Consider the following 16,848-nt stretch of genomic DNA (forward strand, 5'->3'; position numbering starts at 1 on the left):
CCGTTTATTTTTGATTGGCGTGTAAGAGTAGGTATCATCCATTTAACGTATCGTATATTCAATATTAACTTTGTCCTCGCGGTCGGTGCGACGAAGATTGATGAAGAGATTGAAACGTCATTAATGACTCGTTTGTCAGCTCGCCAAGTATGTCTCTCATTCCTCGGCTCGTTCTTAAAAGGTAGAAGCTATGTGAAAAAACGCGCTTAGGAAGTGAATTGGCTGGTCAGTGACTCGACTTTTTTTCCGGGACTTTTTTTACGGGCATGCAACAGGTTTCTACATCTACATCGAAGAGTAGGTGGGAAGAAAAATACCGCATTTTTCTCCATTCTACAGGCAGCAGAAAGGCGCGGACGGCTACTGCGCAAATTAGACATAGCTAACGCGCAAATATTTTCCATGCAAATGTATGCGATGTTATTTATTGCACGATCTTAACAAAATTTCCGTTTGCTTCAAAATACGAATATTTAAGCGCCCCTCTCGCCCACGTAATAATGATAAAGTAGCCTCTCGATCGTTTAATCGCTTCGATCGATCGGCATTCGAGAAGCAGACAGACTTCAGCTGCCGCTGCGTTTTTATTGCGTTTTTTTTCTCCTCTCCATGGCTTACTGTTCGTCTCGAGTGGACTCGATTCTAATTCCCACAAGCGATTGGCTCAATTTAACTTTTATTAATATCGACATTCTTCCCCAATCCTTTTTACCCCGGGCACTTGTTCCTTCTACTCTCTCGCTCTAGCTCTTTATCTCTCTTTCACTTTCTTTTTCTCTCTCATCTACCTCTTCCTCTTACTCTCAGTCGTTCTACGGGATTCATCTTTTATTCAGTCGCGTGATTCATCGGAGAATTTCATCATGTTCGATTTAATAAAAATAACTCGAGCGAGCAAAATTAGATTCTGCAATCTTTTATCGCGCGCTGGCATTTGAAACTTCCGAGTGTAAAAACAAAATGCAAGCAATGAGATGCATTTTTAAATATATGATTTTTTTCGCCACGAAAGATAATGGAAGCTTCCTTGTGTGCGATACACGATAAAAGTAGTTGGATTTTAAAATGATGGTACAGTACCGGTAAGTCTGTTATTAAAGGAAACGATTTCCTGGGGGAAACGAGTGAGCTGATCGTTTCTATTTATTTCCCACCTTAAACGAGTGCAGTGGGAGGAAGACACCTTTGTATCTGCGAAGCTTTTCACATGAGGTGGAACGCCTTGCCGTATTTGTGCTAACTTATTTATGATAAGAATCCATTTCGTACTCATACAAATTCTTTTCGATACTTTTTTAGAATGCGAATTTTAATTGATCACTTAGGTATCATTCTCTAACTAAATTATTTATTAATATTACCTCTTGACGAAATATTTATACACTGAGAGAAAAATGTGTTAAATTTTAATAAATAATTGTTTAAATAGTACTAATGTAACATTTATTTACGGAAAATATTTGCTAAATAAAGAGTACAATAAATCAAATGAATGATTCTTGTATCAAATAAATATATGTTTACATTTAAATATTCAATTAACACTATTCGAATAAATTAAAATTTATTAAAATTTAATACATTTTCTCTCAGTGTATATAAAAGAAACTCAGCTAGACTTTGTTTCCGATTTTGCCGATGTTACAGCCGGTATATTAATATGTATTAATTACGACAGGAAACATACGGTCTCGATCTCTTCACGAGTGACTAAGTTTTTTTTTTACGTTACGTATGTCAAAACAAAGTATTCCTTTACATGAAGAAAATATTTAATTATGCAATAAGGATGGTCTTGTTCAAAAAAAGAAGAACGTTAGAAAAGGCGCTATTGGAATTTTTATGAAGGAACACTTGGCTTTTCCCTCTTTCGCCCAAGACCGTATGTTTTCTGTCGCGCTACAATTAAAAACATATTAATACAACGGCTATAACAACAGTGGCATCGGGGGGGAAGCCTAGTGGTTTCTTATTGTCGGCGCTTAATTGCTGGTTGAAACATTTATTTGTAGAACGATGAGCTCGCCCACGTGTACGCTCGCACATACGTAATATTCGCCTTTTTTGTGTGCTTGACGTTACCGGAAGTAACGACGGAACAAAACGCGGTGAGAAGGGTTACAAAGTGAGCACACCTCTCTCTTTCTCCCGTTCATAAAAGGGAAATAATGACATAGAACGCACGACTCCGGCTGGTCATTCATTTCTACGAAAACAGTCAGTTTTCCTATGCACTATTATGCGATAAACGTTGTGCTAACATGACGCCGAGCGTCGATTCTCGCACGATAATAAAAAAAAAAAATAAAATAAAAGGACATTGCGGTAACATACACAGCATTGGTATTTCAAGCGTGCAGTTGGCATTCATTTTTTTCTACCTCGTTTATCGTTTAATCGACCGTGTCATTCGCTAAGGCGTTAATCCGTAAATGCGCAATATAATAAAGTATTTAATAATGATTTTATATATTAATCTCTAATTAATCAATTTTTGTTAATAATTAGGTTTTCATTTATTTATTAAACAAAAGCGACAACACGGTTGATGATTAGTGATGTATTCCGAGAAATAGATGATTTTCTCGGTATTTCGGATTGGAAGTAATGCATTTTTTTAAAAATTAATGAAATATAGTTCCTCATTTTAATGTAATAGCTTCTCATTTTGTAATAATTCGCGTGGTCTCGCATGGAGCTGTGAAGAGTTATGATTAAATTTAAAATCTCGCGTGTGAAACGAAAAGACAAGAGATAGAACAACGTGGAGGAGAGGGATAAGGGATCGCTCGAGGTTGCTTTGTCGAAGGGTTTAGCCCCAACTCTTTAAACCCCTTTGTCGATTGCAGGAATTACGAATTATAAAGAACTTTTGATGAATCGGTGCACTTCGGCAAGCATTCATCTCGACATTCGACTTCTCTCAAATTTCAATCCTAGCATCCTCACATGCGATGGAGCAAAAACGTTACGCATGATATTACGCAACGATTATTGATGACAAAAAATTCAATGCTATAATTTCAAATTAATAAGCTAAAAAATGTAATTAATTACAAATTTTTTTTTCTTGATATCTCTTGTTAACATTTCGAAATGTCGTCTGGTTTGGACAGCCATAGGTAAAATATAATATTTGCTTGCCACGTTGCATTTTCGTACGAGCCATAAATTCTATCCGTCATTTCGGGGCCCGGACAATTTCAATTTTATTCCATTAAAAATCGTGATCATTGTTGCACGAACGAATTTATCGCGCCAGACATTCTACACGAATTTCAACATTTAATTTTGACGTACGGTTACTACCCTCGAGCTCTCCCTCCCTCTCTCTCTTTCCCTCCGTTCGCTTGGCTTGCTTGCCTCTCTCTCTCTCTCTCTCTCTCTCTCTCTCTCTCTCTCTCTCTCTCTCTCTCTCTCTCTCTCGCTCTCTCTCTCTCTCTCTCTCTCCCTCCCTCCCTCCCTCCCTCCCCCTCTCTCCCTCCTTCCCTCCCTCCCTCCTTTCCTCCCTCTCTGATACCCTCCAATTCTCTCTCGTTCACTCTTTTCTCTCATGTTGTCGCTCTATCTCTAGCGTTGGCGCAAATCATTTTCGGAATATCAAACACCTCTGACAGAATGTTCCAATGATTTCCCACCCCGTTTGCCCTTTTGCAGCATAGCGACCCTTTGACGCGACTCTTTTCGCGAGATCTCGCATTCGCCGCCGGCCGTTTGTTGAGATTGCCGGCGCATTTTTTTCCGCGGTGCCGATACATCTCGCTGCACCACTCGTCAAAATCACCGGGTACGCGAAAAATAGGTAGAAAGCCCGGCAAAAGCTCGCACGTGGTTGGACGTGTGAGCATGAAACAGCCCGTGGAATCGCCACCTCCCACCTTTCCACCTCGGTCTGACCGCTGGTGTGTGCTGATCGTCCCCGTACACCCGTGCGGGTCTCCCGGTGAATGTTATATGTTGGGTGGATGGTCACCCACCCCCTCGCACTCGACCACCCCCTTCGCAGTCCATAGCCCGGCTCGGCACGGTCCTACCGCCCTGCCGCGCGCGCGGCCCACTACACGTCTACGGCAGAAAATTAATGTCCCCTGCAATCCATGTATAATGCATTCGCATTTCGTTCAACGAACAAATGAACGCACCGCTAGAAAATTTACGTCCCATCTCGCTCACGGTCGAGCGTCTTTTCTCTTGTTTCGAGCTTTCTCTCTCTCTTTCTCTCTCCCTTCCTCACTCCCCCTCTCTCTATCTCTCTTTTATTCTCGTTCTCCTCTCTTTTCTCTCCTTCGTTCTACTCTCTTTGTCTTTCCCTCTTTCTCTTTGTCTTTCCCTCTTTCTCTCCATCCATCCCTCGCACGGGAATTCGCGAGCGGAAACGAGCCGGCCCTGACCAACTCGCGGCCGTGCTCGCTCATTCTCTCTTCCGGCCTCTCGTTTCGCCATCTCCCGCTTCGCCCTCCCCCCCTCTCTCTTCCTCTTCCCCGGTCTCCTCGTCCCGTACTCCCGGCGTCATCGAAATTCCGGCTGGAAATCATTAAATCGCACGCACTCACACGCACGTGCGTCGTTCTCACTGATGGCCCCTCTCCTGGCGAACCCCCTTCCCCTCGACCCTTCCGCTCTTTCGCTCTTGCGACCTTCTATGACACTCGTCGAACTATCCACACGAGTGATACCTCGAATTTTGGTGTGTGCTCGGGTGAGGAGCGTCAATTTTAGCGAATACGCACTGTTTCCCCGGGAAAAATTGACGATGACAGTGATAGCGAAAGGCAGAGAACAAATTTACGCAATTATCGGGAGCGACGCAATATTTCATGCCATCCCTATTCTCCAACATTCGCGAAACAAAAACGATTAGTATTGGAAAGATAAAAGCGTTAGAATGAAATATACAATTGTAATTCTTTATACACACGTCTTCTTGAGGAACGATATTTTTTCTTTCACTAATTATTTATTATTGCAACAAATATTACCGGAGCCTCGGTGGTCGATGAGGAAGCTCGCATGGAATATGGAGATTCGGGCTGAGGCAGTATTTTTTCAAATCTCGACTGAGGCAATACTTTTTGCAATAAATTATTCGTATTTTAAGATTCTCATTAACATCAGGTTATTAATATTCTTATTCATTGATTGTTTATTAGCATCAGAAATAATTAAATTGCTTGGCAATATGTGATATTATTACTCTGATTTGTGATTGTGTTCCAAAACCGAAAAATATTTCGAATCAGACATGTGTATAAATTCATACAAATATTTAAGATCTGCATCGACCGAAAAATAGAATTTCTGTTATTTAATTAGAATAGATGAGGTTGCAATAGAGAATCAAAAAATGCTTAGAAATATTAACTTGTAGAGATATCGTGAAGGTTCAGAGGCCGTATCAAGCTCGAACTATATGTCCAGTTATCACATTGTTATCAAGAATCGTGAATAAAATTATTTTACTTATCAGTGTATTTCAACCGATTTTCGTTTGATCAACGTATCTTTTGAAGTAGTACACTTTGCGTTAAGATATAGATACGATGTTCGAACAATATTCTAGCGATATTAGATCTCTCTGTTAGCTTAGCAGCATTTTTCTATGTACATATAATAAAATAGGTACATAATTACATTTTAAAGAATATTGGACACGGATAGGGTTTGCTTCACCTTTAAGAGGAAATCAGAATAACGATTAATGATTTCAAGAGTTATATTAGATAGAAAAGAAAAACGCATAAGAGTAACAATTATACATGCTAAACAATAACATCAGACAGTTACGTGATAAAAGCGGTCTGAACTTTGTACTTTATGTCTTTCGGGGCCACATCGGTCGCGTTATTCAAACTGCGATTAATGGTAGAGGATTCGTGTATGTTAAGTGCAAAGTGGTTGTTGAAAAATTTAAGTTTCTCATATACGGTGCGGATTGCATTAACCTTGGTTCGACGGGAAAGTATTTTCGGAAAAGGCGGTCTGTAGCCCGCCTTGGCTCGTTGCTAATTAAAGCGAGTTTATCTGCGCTGCTCTCGCTAAAGCGAGAGTCGAAAAGCGATTAAACTTCAAATTTAGCCTAAAAGTACGACGGTAATGTGACAATCTATTAATTTTCTTACATGTCCGGGAATCGTTGATGTTCTCCTACACCGGGTCGAGGAAACGATCGTTCGCGATGATATAAAAAGATTTCCGTTGTGACAAAGACGATTGTCGGATGTACGAGATATTCCGGAGATGACTCGGGATTCCTATCATGCGTATATTAAATTAGCTGCGCAGGTTAGTAAATTCGCGCTAGTAAACGTCATTTGTGCGCGCTTGCGCCGCAACAAAAATAGAGAATTAATTATTTAGACGAGTTATGGGCGCGCCGCGTTTATTGGTCTACATTAATTACGGTTTCGCTAGCCCGGTTAGTACGAGAGCCGAACAATTGAGTCGTTGTGTTTTGATAATTATTCCCGTGACAGTCATTAATAATCAAATGTGCTATATAGTCGTATAATTAACTGCTATACCGGAACCTTCTGTTCCCTCGACAGTCCCTTCGACATTCCCGAACGAATTCTTTCATTTTTAGAAAACTCGCAACAAGATGTGTTTCAACCATTTTAAAGACACATTCCTTTAGATACATTGTTCGGGAATGAAGACTAGAAATTTAAATCTTGAAAGAGAAAGAGATATTATGTTATTAATATCAATTAAAAATTTATTGAATAAAAGAAAGAGATGTGGGAAAGTTTTCGAAATTTATCATAAATTTATATTAAATAAAAAATATATTGGAGAAGAGAGCGAGTTCTCACTCTCTATCAGTTATATTCTGAAAATAAGCTGCTAACTTCACATAGGTGTTAAAATGTGGTAAACGGTTAAATGACCGTTCGACCCTTTGATGTTAATTCGTTCGCGAAAACTGTCACCAAGAGGTGTGTCCATTTCGCTCACGCGTGGGGTGGTCAGCATTGGACAGATGAAATTACTTTCCGCGGGAATCATTATCGGGAGGCACCATCAGATTTATCGAAAGAAGAACGCGGGAACATTATCGTGGATACGCTTGGAAATTTATAGGGTCCGGAATTACCATGAAACTGGCGTTAGTGCCACGTTCGGCATAGCATATATTGTGCTAGGAGAACACGTTACCGGGCACATAGAATTCGAATGAGAGCGAGAGAGAGAGAGAGAGAGAGAGAGAGAGAGAGAGAGAGAGAGAGAGAGGAGGGGGGGAAGAGAGTGAGAGAGGAAGAGGGAGAGAATGCATCCCTTTCCCGAGCAATGCAGCCGAGCGTTTCACGCATGCATGGAAATCATTAAAATAAAATGGCCGATAACAAATGACTGTTGCAAAGAGGGGAGCCCTCCCGGCTGGCGGCCATCTTGGTTCACGTGACCGTCATCCGGGCAACCACGGGTACGCCACGCCCCTTTAATGATTTCTACCCCTTGGCAAATGTGCTGTACGTACGTGCGAAATTTCTCCCGTGTATGTGTGTATGTTTGTTCAGGGGTACGTTGGTGTGTGAGTGTATCCCCCGCATACGCGGGGTACAGTCATCATCAGTAGTCTAGGCGAAATCACCCGGTACAGCCTCTTCCAAACTCGCCGTCAGCGATTGTTCTCGAAAGTGCATTTTGGAGTTGAATGCCTGATTTTATGGAGAAAGTGGCTATACGGTAGTCATAGCATGATGAATTATGTACTTGAGAAATGTACGATGATCCAGTTAGACTTGTTTCACGACCAGTTTGATTGGTTGCCTGGTAGTGGCGGCGTCGCGAAGCCGGCAAAAGTCGTGTCATGCGAACATCATTGTATTGAGCAAAATGAATTTGCAGGTATCCGAGACCTGCAGTAGCACAATTACGATTTAGCACAATTACAATTTTTGGTTTAGATTTCGATATGCTATAGACGTATGAAAATTCGCGTGGGATTGCTATTTTTCCATATCCACATCGTCTAAAGTTGAATTTACCGGAATAATAAAGATCGATATTGACTCCCTGGTGTTTGTGATCGCGAAATAAGTGTGGAGATCATACTCGCGTGTCTGGCAGTACTCGAAATAAGCGAAATCCGAAATAAGCGAGATTATACCGAGATTCAATTCCGATTTTAGACAATGTCAGGGTAACGATACGTTTGGGATGACGTCGTCGGCGATACCGTTGCATTTTGCAACTTGTCGTCATCGTCGCTGACATCGTCGTGCGGGCTCGGCGCCCGAAAGTTCAAGGTTCGCATATACACAGTCAAGTCGAGTCGAAGTGAATTTTCGAGTCGATAGCAGGCAGGCAGGCGAGCAAGCTCGGGGAATCTAGTCTCGGCCCGGCGGCGGATACTCCGTTTGATGATGCGGGTAAGGCACGCGGGCAAGCGTTCGGGAATCGCGGCCGGGCACAGCAAAGGGCGGTAATAGTTGATCAATAATCCCGTAACTTGGTTAGATGCGCATTTATTTTGCCGAATGCGACCTATTCGCTGAATGTCAGCCGGCATATTACGCGGCTATGAAAGTTTTATGAGGCAAAGATTACTGCCGAGTCTCCACTTTGTCCTACGTGTCGTTATTACGCTTTTGCTGATTCCACGCGTTCCCTGGCACATTGCATTTTTCCCGCCCGGAAAACGAGCTCTCTTTCATAATGTTACTGAACGACAAAGATCAGTGACATTATCGTTTGATGTCACATATAGATTGAGCGATTTATTATTACTCGTTTCTGTACCAATGCAATTTAATATAAATCTCGGTTAAACTAATTCTTCATCTTTTTTTAAAAAATTAGAAGATGAAGATAAGTATAAGTTGAAGGCATATCTTAAGTAATAGAATTAAAATAATTAAAGTTATTGACCATATTGTTTGATTAATGATTACATGGAGTATGATTTGAAAAATCAGCTATGAATCATTAGCAATTTTGTAAATTGAAATAATTTGACAAATTTAGTCATCTCACGATGAAAAGATCGTTATCGCCGCGGATTTGAACATTTGCGAACAAGGTCGTTCAAATGTGCACTGCGATTCTTCCTATGACGACGATGATGCCAACGAACTTCTGTTGTTGTCGGTTAGTCTGTGCGGGTGGAACATTATTCGGGCATATGGTAATCCCTTCTCTCTATCTACTTTTCTTTCCCTCTCTCTCCCACGCTCTTGCCCTCCTACCCTTTGATCGGAGCTGTTCACCTGCCTTGCCCGAAACTCTTTACCTCTTATTTTTTTATTTCTCTTTTTTTTGACCAATGCCTTCGCTTTTTCGGGCCATCCACGGGGTTACCGACCTGGTTGAGGCCCGTAACCCTTTCTCATCGTTCTGGCACGTTTATTTTCTCGCATCGAGGCTGATGAACCCTTTTTTCTGCGATCGGTTATAATCCCATGAATCGATCGGTCGACACATGGAATAATCGGAATCACGATACGGAAATGTGATAGACTTGGTGAGACTTTCCGCAATTTTATTTGCGACTTATTCATTTAGGTTCGGCACAAGATTATAGTTCTATTATTACTCTGTCGCGCAATGTCAGACATCGAAATCATTGATTTCAAGAATCAGCGTTCAAAGAGATTCTGTCGTAGGTTTAGAAGAACTCGAAGGTTAAGGTTTGGAATTGAGAGGTCATCAGGCTTTCGTTTCCACTTCCGCAGACAAAAAACTCATCGAGCAGAATATTTTGGGAATATTTTGGGAACTTTTCTTCTTTGCCACCGCGCGACGAGCTCTAATTTCAGGACAGCCCGTAATTTTTCTCGCGGGCTCAGCCGAGCATAATTTATTCCCGATGCCTGATGAGACCCATTGTCGCCGAGACGATGTCGGCGCTCTCTCTCTCTCTCTCTCTCTCTCTCTTTCTCTCTCTCTCTCTCTCTCTCTCTCTCTCTCTTTCTCTCTCTTTCAGTAGCGAAGGGGGTTGAAAACGAGTCGAGTCGAGTCGAGTCGAGCGGGGAGGGCCTGCAGAAACGAGGGATTGAAGTGGTCGCCGCGTTTCTAGTTAAGGAGAGAGGAAAAAAGAAGGAATTATATAACACACCGGAAGAAGAGTACAACACGCGGCGCCTGCTTTCTTCCACCCATCCGCATCCGTCCGAGAATAGTTAACGATCGTTTCTGGATGCAAGACAAGATCATCGCCCCTTTCCCCTAACGACAATCTCTCGTCGCTTAACAGGCATTTCATCGAGATCTTTTTTTCTTTATCTCTTTCTCTTTCTGTCTCTCTCCCTCTCCTTCTCATCGTAGGACGGCGAACCTCGAGTCATTAGGCAGACCAGGGTAAAAAGGGGTAAAAATTAATGTCTCAGAACGAACGCTCAGCCTGTCGAGTGGCCAGAGCTAAGTCGTGATGGCCCTCGTGTCTTTACGATTTTTCATCGCGAGCCATTTGTTCGTAAGATCCTGGGAGGCTATACTCTCTCTCCACCCCAAGTTACCAGTTGAACGACCTTTGATTCCTCGATGAGGTTGACGTATAACTGAATTAATAACGAGCCATTTCGAACGGCTCTAATTATAGGTAAAATTCGATTGAAAAGTGAAAAATTTGCCGAGATATAATATAAGATCGTCTTGTATGTGTGTGCGTTTTCGAAGTATAAAACCTCGAATAGAACGGACCCAATATTATGGAGTCATGACGCGTTGAGAAATAGATCTATGCGAGAGAGCGAGTTCAGTTGAGGCTTAAGCTCGTCGAAATCGTCTACGCGCCTTCAAGCCTGCCGCGCACGGCGAGTACGTTGACGTATGTTCACATACGTTTACGTGTAATAGGTAGAGCGTGTGTAACGCGGACACGTATCGTGCACGCACAAGACTGGGCCCCGAAGTTTCCGACGTAAGACGGCGGAGATCCGCCGCGTTCTCGTATGCCGTATGGCGTCCCGCGCGTTACCTCCCACACATGCCGTGTAGAAAGTTTACTAGATGGAAATCTATATCTTATTTTACGACCGGCCGTGCTCAATATTCTTGACCCGCCGGCCTCGAGAGCGGCTGATATAAATGGTCCGTGTAAATCTTTCCAGTCCATGGCTCAGCATCGGCTAGCCGCAGCGCCGATAAAGAGATGCATCTCTTCTTTGTGGAGTTGGAAAATATTATCGGCGTTTATTATCGCGAAACTTGGATACGCTGTAACGACTTCGGATTAATTATGTATATTTCCGAGAGAAGAAAGATATGTACTTTTCTTTATTTATAGCTGAAATAATATATTGTTGAAATTCTCCGTATATTCGACAAATCCAAAAGTCTTAATTGGTATCTCTTTTGGTATCATGATGAATAAATTAGTTATGTATAAAAACGAAATCTGCCGTAATCTCAGACGGAGTGATTAATATTACTAAGTCATTAATAATATTAATAAAACACAAGTGTTAATGCAATCATATACAGATTCGTGTTTTGCAATGCTAATGTTTCCGCGATAATCGTGATGCTGCATCGGCGGTATCTATTTGTTCCACTTAAAGATGTATTTTTTTTTCCAGACTGTCAGTGTGAACAGTTCTCATTTTGTATAGCTTTCATTCTCTTTATTGGATTATTGGACGGCCGATGCGATTAGCTCGCGGGACGCGTAATCGGAGTAATTGCAGATGCAAAATAAATATACGTCGTCGCGCTGTCGGCATGGATTACCTATCTCGCATCATGCGCGCGCTTCTAATAACTATCGATAACGTGGATGAAAAGGAAAATGAAAAAAACTGATGAAAAGAGAGAAACGTTGATGCTTCATCGTGGCATTTGTCGTCGCGAAGTTATTGCATGCGAGGCTGAGAAACATTAAGTATCCTTAACCCACTGACCGGTTCTCCGCGGCGCTTTAAAATGTGATAGCGCTCGCGGTGCGCACTCGAGGATCGTATCTGATTTTGTTCAAAAAGGCCGGCTTTCGTGCCAGATTAGAAAGTTAATCTACATTTCGTTAGATGTAACACCGTTCACCATGGCGTGCCGTATAATTACACACGGCAGCGTATTGCGAGACAAATACGACGGAAAGGTTGGACTTACAGCCATTATACATATTCGAAATTCAGCCATTATACATATTCGAAATTTAGTTCTCCACCCAGAACCTTTTTCCCTTGAGGCGAGGCGACGATTTTTATGCTCCGAACAAATATATTGCGAATATTGTTATTCATGGCGTTCGTTGGAAATGAATAACATCCATTAGCGAGCACTTAGAGAGAATTCAATTACGAATAAATAACTGCGAAACATTATTTTTGCGCATTCGACATCTATTTATATTAATATATACATTTTTCGGAAAGCATTTCTCCGTTGATGAAAATGACGAGATTTCGAAAATGAAGTTTCCTGTAAAATAATTAATCTGCGCCGGAAGAAGCCAACGCGGATATTTTATTTGTATTTCAAATATTCCTTTTGTTTCGACGATGTTACTTATGTTTCATCGTAGAGAGGGATTTTCGTCTCGCTAGAGAATCTCGAAGGAGCGTCTCCGCTCATGAAAGGGTTGTGAAAGTAAGTCAGTAAAGCAAGGGTGAACTTTCGGCCGAATTCAAAGATTAAAACGGTGGTGTCTCTTTAAGCGTCTTGCGAGAATCGCGAACCTCGCTGTTTCTGAAATCGTCTCGATTCACCGACAGTTTCGGGCGTCATTTTTAATGGCTATACTTTCGAAAGTGCGAATGTTATTCACAAAATGCGATCATTAATGGGTAGAGAAGCGATGTTGCTTTTACATCGCGCTAAATAAACGATGAATTCACGAGAGCATGAAAACTAACGCGACCTTGCTTTTTATACTTCGACGAATACTTATTACTTCTAACTGCATCTCGGACTATTCTATATCAGCTGCGAGCGATAAGATAGCTGCGGAAAAAAAATCACTCTCATGGCAACAATCTCAGGACGCGTTGCGGATTTGCGTGTTGCGGAAAAAGTGAACGCGCCTTGAAAAACGTCCATGAAGAATACGTACAATGATGAAATAACTTAGTCTGCTCCGAGTTTCACCGCGGTATTAAAAGCATTTACTCTCGCGTATGTATTTTATGTACGATTTTGCTTCTTTAACTTTAATTAAATTATGAAACTGACATATTTTGATACGGTAGTGTTAAAATATATCAAGTATCCGATATCAAGGCGCAATCCGATTATTAAATCGGCTTGTGCATTAAATGCAGGCTATTCGTGAGGAGCGTTAAATTTCATCTAAAAGTATCTCGCTTCCTTTCTTCATAACTCTGTGGAGAACTCTCGAGAGTCACGTGATTTGTCCGGCTAGGCGAGCGCGCGGTTTCCTTTCCCATTAAATTTTAATTAACTGCGGGTGGGAAAAAACGAAGTAAGTGCACTATACCCCACAATATGCATACTATAGCCCACGTTTTGCCATCCCGTGTAATTAGTTTCATCGACCACTAAGGCCGTACAAGGTGTTGGACAAAAAGGTAGGAGACTCGCCGAGTCTCCGTGAAAAAGGACTTAACCGTTGTTCCTTGTTTGAGAAGCAATTCGAGAACGTGGTATTTATATCTCGCAATGAGTCATTCCTTAGCATTATTAATTAATAATGCTAACAAAAAAAGGAGTAAAAATTATGTAGCGTTATAATTTTTATTTTGCAAAAGTTAAACTTGATTACTTCGACGATCAGAAAATTTACAGTTTCGCAAAATAAATTTTATTCAAACGTTTTTAATTCATCTATTTCTCAGAATTTTCTATCGCTACGATGTTGCGCAAAAATATCAATTTACCGGCTATTAGTCCGCCATTCGGATCTGTCAACAGAGCGTCGTGCAAATATTGCACCGAGATTTCTTATCTTGTATCACAAACAGCCGCGCGGTGACAATCGGCGCATGGGCAGGCTCGCAATGAGTCGGAAAAATTGCCAAGGCGATTCGCGATCATGCTCCGATCGTCATTTCATCGCGATCTCATATAATCGATAACGGAAGTGATCGCACTCCGCAACAATGCCTGACAGGCATACATATAAAAAAGATTGACGGTCAGTCTATTGTTGAATCATTTCGTTCAATACGATCCAAGGTCGAGACCAGAAAAAAAGGCGTAGGCGTATATATCATCCTCCCTCCTTACATCCCCACGGTAGAGACTCTATTCAAATTAACCCTCATGGAAAAAATGCGGAACCGCCGCGGAAGGGTTGATAGAAAATTAGAATAGGCTGATGCGCGCGTCGATATGTGCCGCTATGCATATGTGCCGTGACTGTACGTTCATTTCTTCGACCACGGACCATACGGCGTTCCTACCGGCTTAATCATTTTTCTTTTCTTTCTCCGAAGTTGTATCTTGCCACCGAAGTTTTACACAGATATTTTAATGGATAAGGGGAGAAGTGTATTTAAGGTGACTATTTAAGGTCACTATTTAAGGTCACTATATCACTATATATTATTACGTCAATATAGCACACACTCATATCTACAAATTTTCTAATAAACTAATTTTTTATATTAAATAAATATCTAAACTTAATTTTAATAATATTTTTATTAAATAAATATATCTAAGCCTAATTCTAAGAACCCAATATTTGTTCATGTAATTCCTAATTTAAAGCATGTATAAAGTACAAAACTTTTATATAGTAAAAGCAAATATTGTTTGATGTCAAAAACTGATGATTGATAAAAAAAACTGTATTTTTTAACTTTTTTTTTCGTTTTTGAGTAAGACATAAAGTCAACTTTATTATAATATATTATTGTTTAATTGTGGAAAAAATTTTTTAATCTCTGTATATATAAAGGCAGTTAAAAAAATTCATTTGAAAATTCATTTGAAAAATAATCACAGACGACTTTAGGATCTCCTTAATCGCGACAAAAAAGAAACATAAAGCGGAGCGATTTTTTTATTGTGAAAAATCACGAAGTATCACGTAAATATTTATTTAAATAATATTTTTTGTGATGAATATCTTCATATATAATTTTGTAAATATATTAGTTGTATCTCAACGTGATGAAATTTTTATGAAGCCAGTTGTGCAAGAAGAAAGATCGTGAAGTTACAAACTTCAGTGTCTATCGATAATTGTGTCTTTTTAAGTTGCTGCGGTGGCGAAGCTAAAGTTGAGTGTGTTAATTACTAAACACGGGCCAGTTACATCGCTCGCAAAATTGCATGAATGCATGAATTCTGGCGTACGAGTAATTTACGAGTATGCTGCGTTGAACGCGGGCTGATATTAGAACTAACGCTCGTTCTGTTAAAACATTCATAGCGAGGCTATAGGTCGGCTGATTAGCTTGCGATATTAATCAACGAAAATTAATTAACTTCCGGGTTTAAAATATTGTCGAAATGCAAAGATTTCATCGATAATTTTATCACGAATCTGCGGTATGTGACCGCTGGGAAAAGAATATTTTTGGGCAAAAGCTCGTTTCGTAATCTGTCGTTTCCTCTGTCGTCATCTCGCTAATCGTAATTTTTATTTCTCGTGCTCAAAGCGTCGCCGTGCCGTTGTTTAATCTTTCATTCTGCGCCATTTGTGATAAAGGGACCACCGGCGTCGCTCTTTTCCACAGTGCTCTCTCGACCCCTGGAACTCCCCTTGCGCCGCTTTCTCATCGCTTTGATTTTTCTCGAGACGTCCGCCGAGAGGCATTCCACCGCATGAATTCTTAACGGCGAAATTAGCGAATTAAAAGTGTGAGAAGGACGGAAAAACGTGCGGACTCGGAACAAGTTACTGCCGCCAGAAGGCCGAGAAGGCGAGGTTGGCGGAAGTGAGAGTCGGACGAAAGGAAGACTTTCAGGGCTGAATCTGGGAACGTTCGTCCTTTTTCTCATTTTACTCGTGGCACCTCGTAAATACGGATATGCAGGCTCGTTCCCAAACTGTTCCGCGCGCAGAAGCAGAGATGATGGGAAACGGAGGTCGAGAGCCAGAAGCCTTAATTTTTATTCATGCGCCGACGAAACGGCAATTTTTCGCAGTATTAAGTGGGCTTTAAAATTGTCCGGTCAATTTCTTCGGTAGAACGTGCTCCTTTTTTCAAGCACCACTATCATCGTTGCGACGACACCCTCTCGATGGGTTAGTTTCCTTTTCAACGCATTTTGTGATCCTTCCGATGGATGTGAAACCGCGTGCTCCATTCCGCGAGAATCCCTTTAGAAATTACATCCAATGTGAGTAGGTATAGTTACGTAGTCGCTCGAGGGAGAATACCGATGTGTTATCAGTAACGTGGCTATTACGCATCGGCGTCTTTCATTGCGCGAATTATGCTCATAGACGGATCATTAGGTCATAGATGTTACCAAATGGACGCCTAGATTAGGGGCTTTCGCAGCATATAACAATCGCAATTCTGTATAGTCCTTTGAGATTGTTCTACGCTATTCTATCTGCGCCGCTTTTCGAGCGGCGATTTTCGCAGCCAACACACGCACCTAGTTAGCGGCTCCGGGAAAACCGATTAGTTCCTGGCGCGTAGGGCGGTCGATCATTAGATTTTGGCCGGGAAATTGAGTTTTGCTCGCTGCTGAAGGGATAATCTTTGGTATAGCCTCTGGCCTGCTATACATACGAACTCTATCTGTCCTCTCTCTCTCTCTCTCTCTCTCTCTCTCTCTCTCTCTCTCTCTCTCTCTCTCTCTCTATCTCTCTCTCTCTCTCTCTCACCTCTCTCTATTTCTCTTTCTCTCTCTAAGGGTGCATCTCGATCGTCGCATACACTCACGGACGCACATGTGCATACATGCGTGCATGCGTGTATGTGTATGTATGCGTGTGTACGTAGGTGAATATACATACGACCGCGTTTACGCGCTCGCGCGGTCGTG

At 41.4% G+C, this 16,848-nt stretch overlaps 1 protein-coding gene across 14 annotated transcripts in view; it reads right to left on the reverse strand.

The window, feature by feature from the left end:
• The window catches only part of dati (zinc finger protein datilografo), an 86,565-nt gene that overhangs the window by 30,349 nt on the left and 39,368 nt on the right, over positions 1-16,848 (reverse strand). The gene's annotated exons all lie outside the window — the stretch shown is intronic.

Source organism: Acromyrmex echinatior, chromosome 10 (assembly GCF_024713525.1).
Source record: "Acromyrmex echinatior isolate Ae372 chromosome 10, ASM2471352v2, whole genome shotgun sequence".
Classification (NCBI taxonomy): domain Eukaryota; kingdom Metazoa; phylum Arthropoda; class Insecta; order Hymenoptera; family Formicidae; genus Acromyrmex; species Acromyrmex echinatior.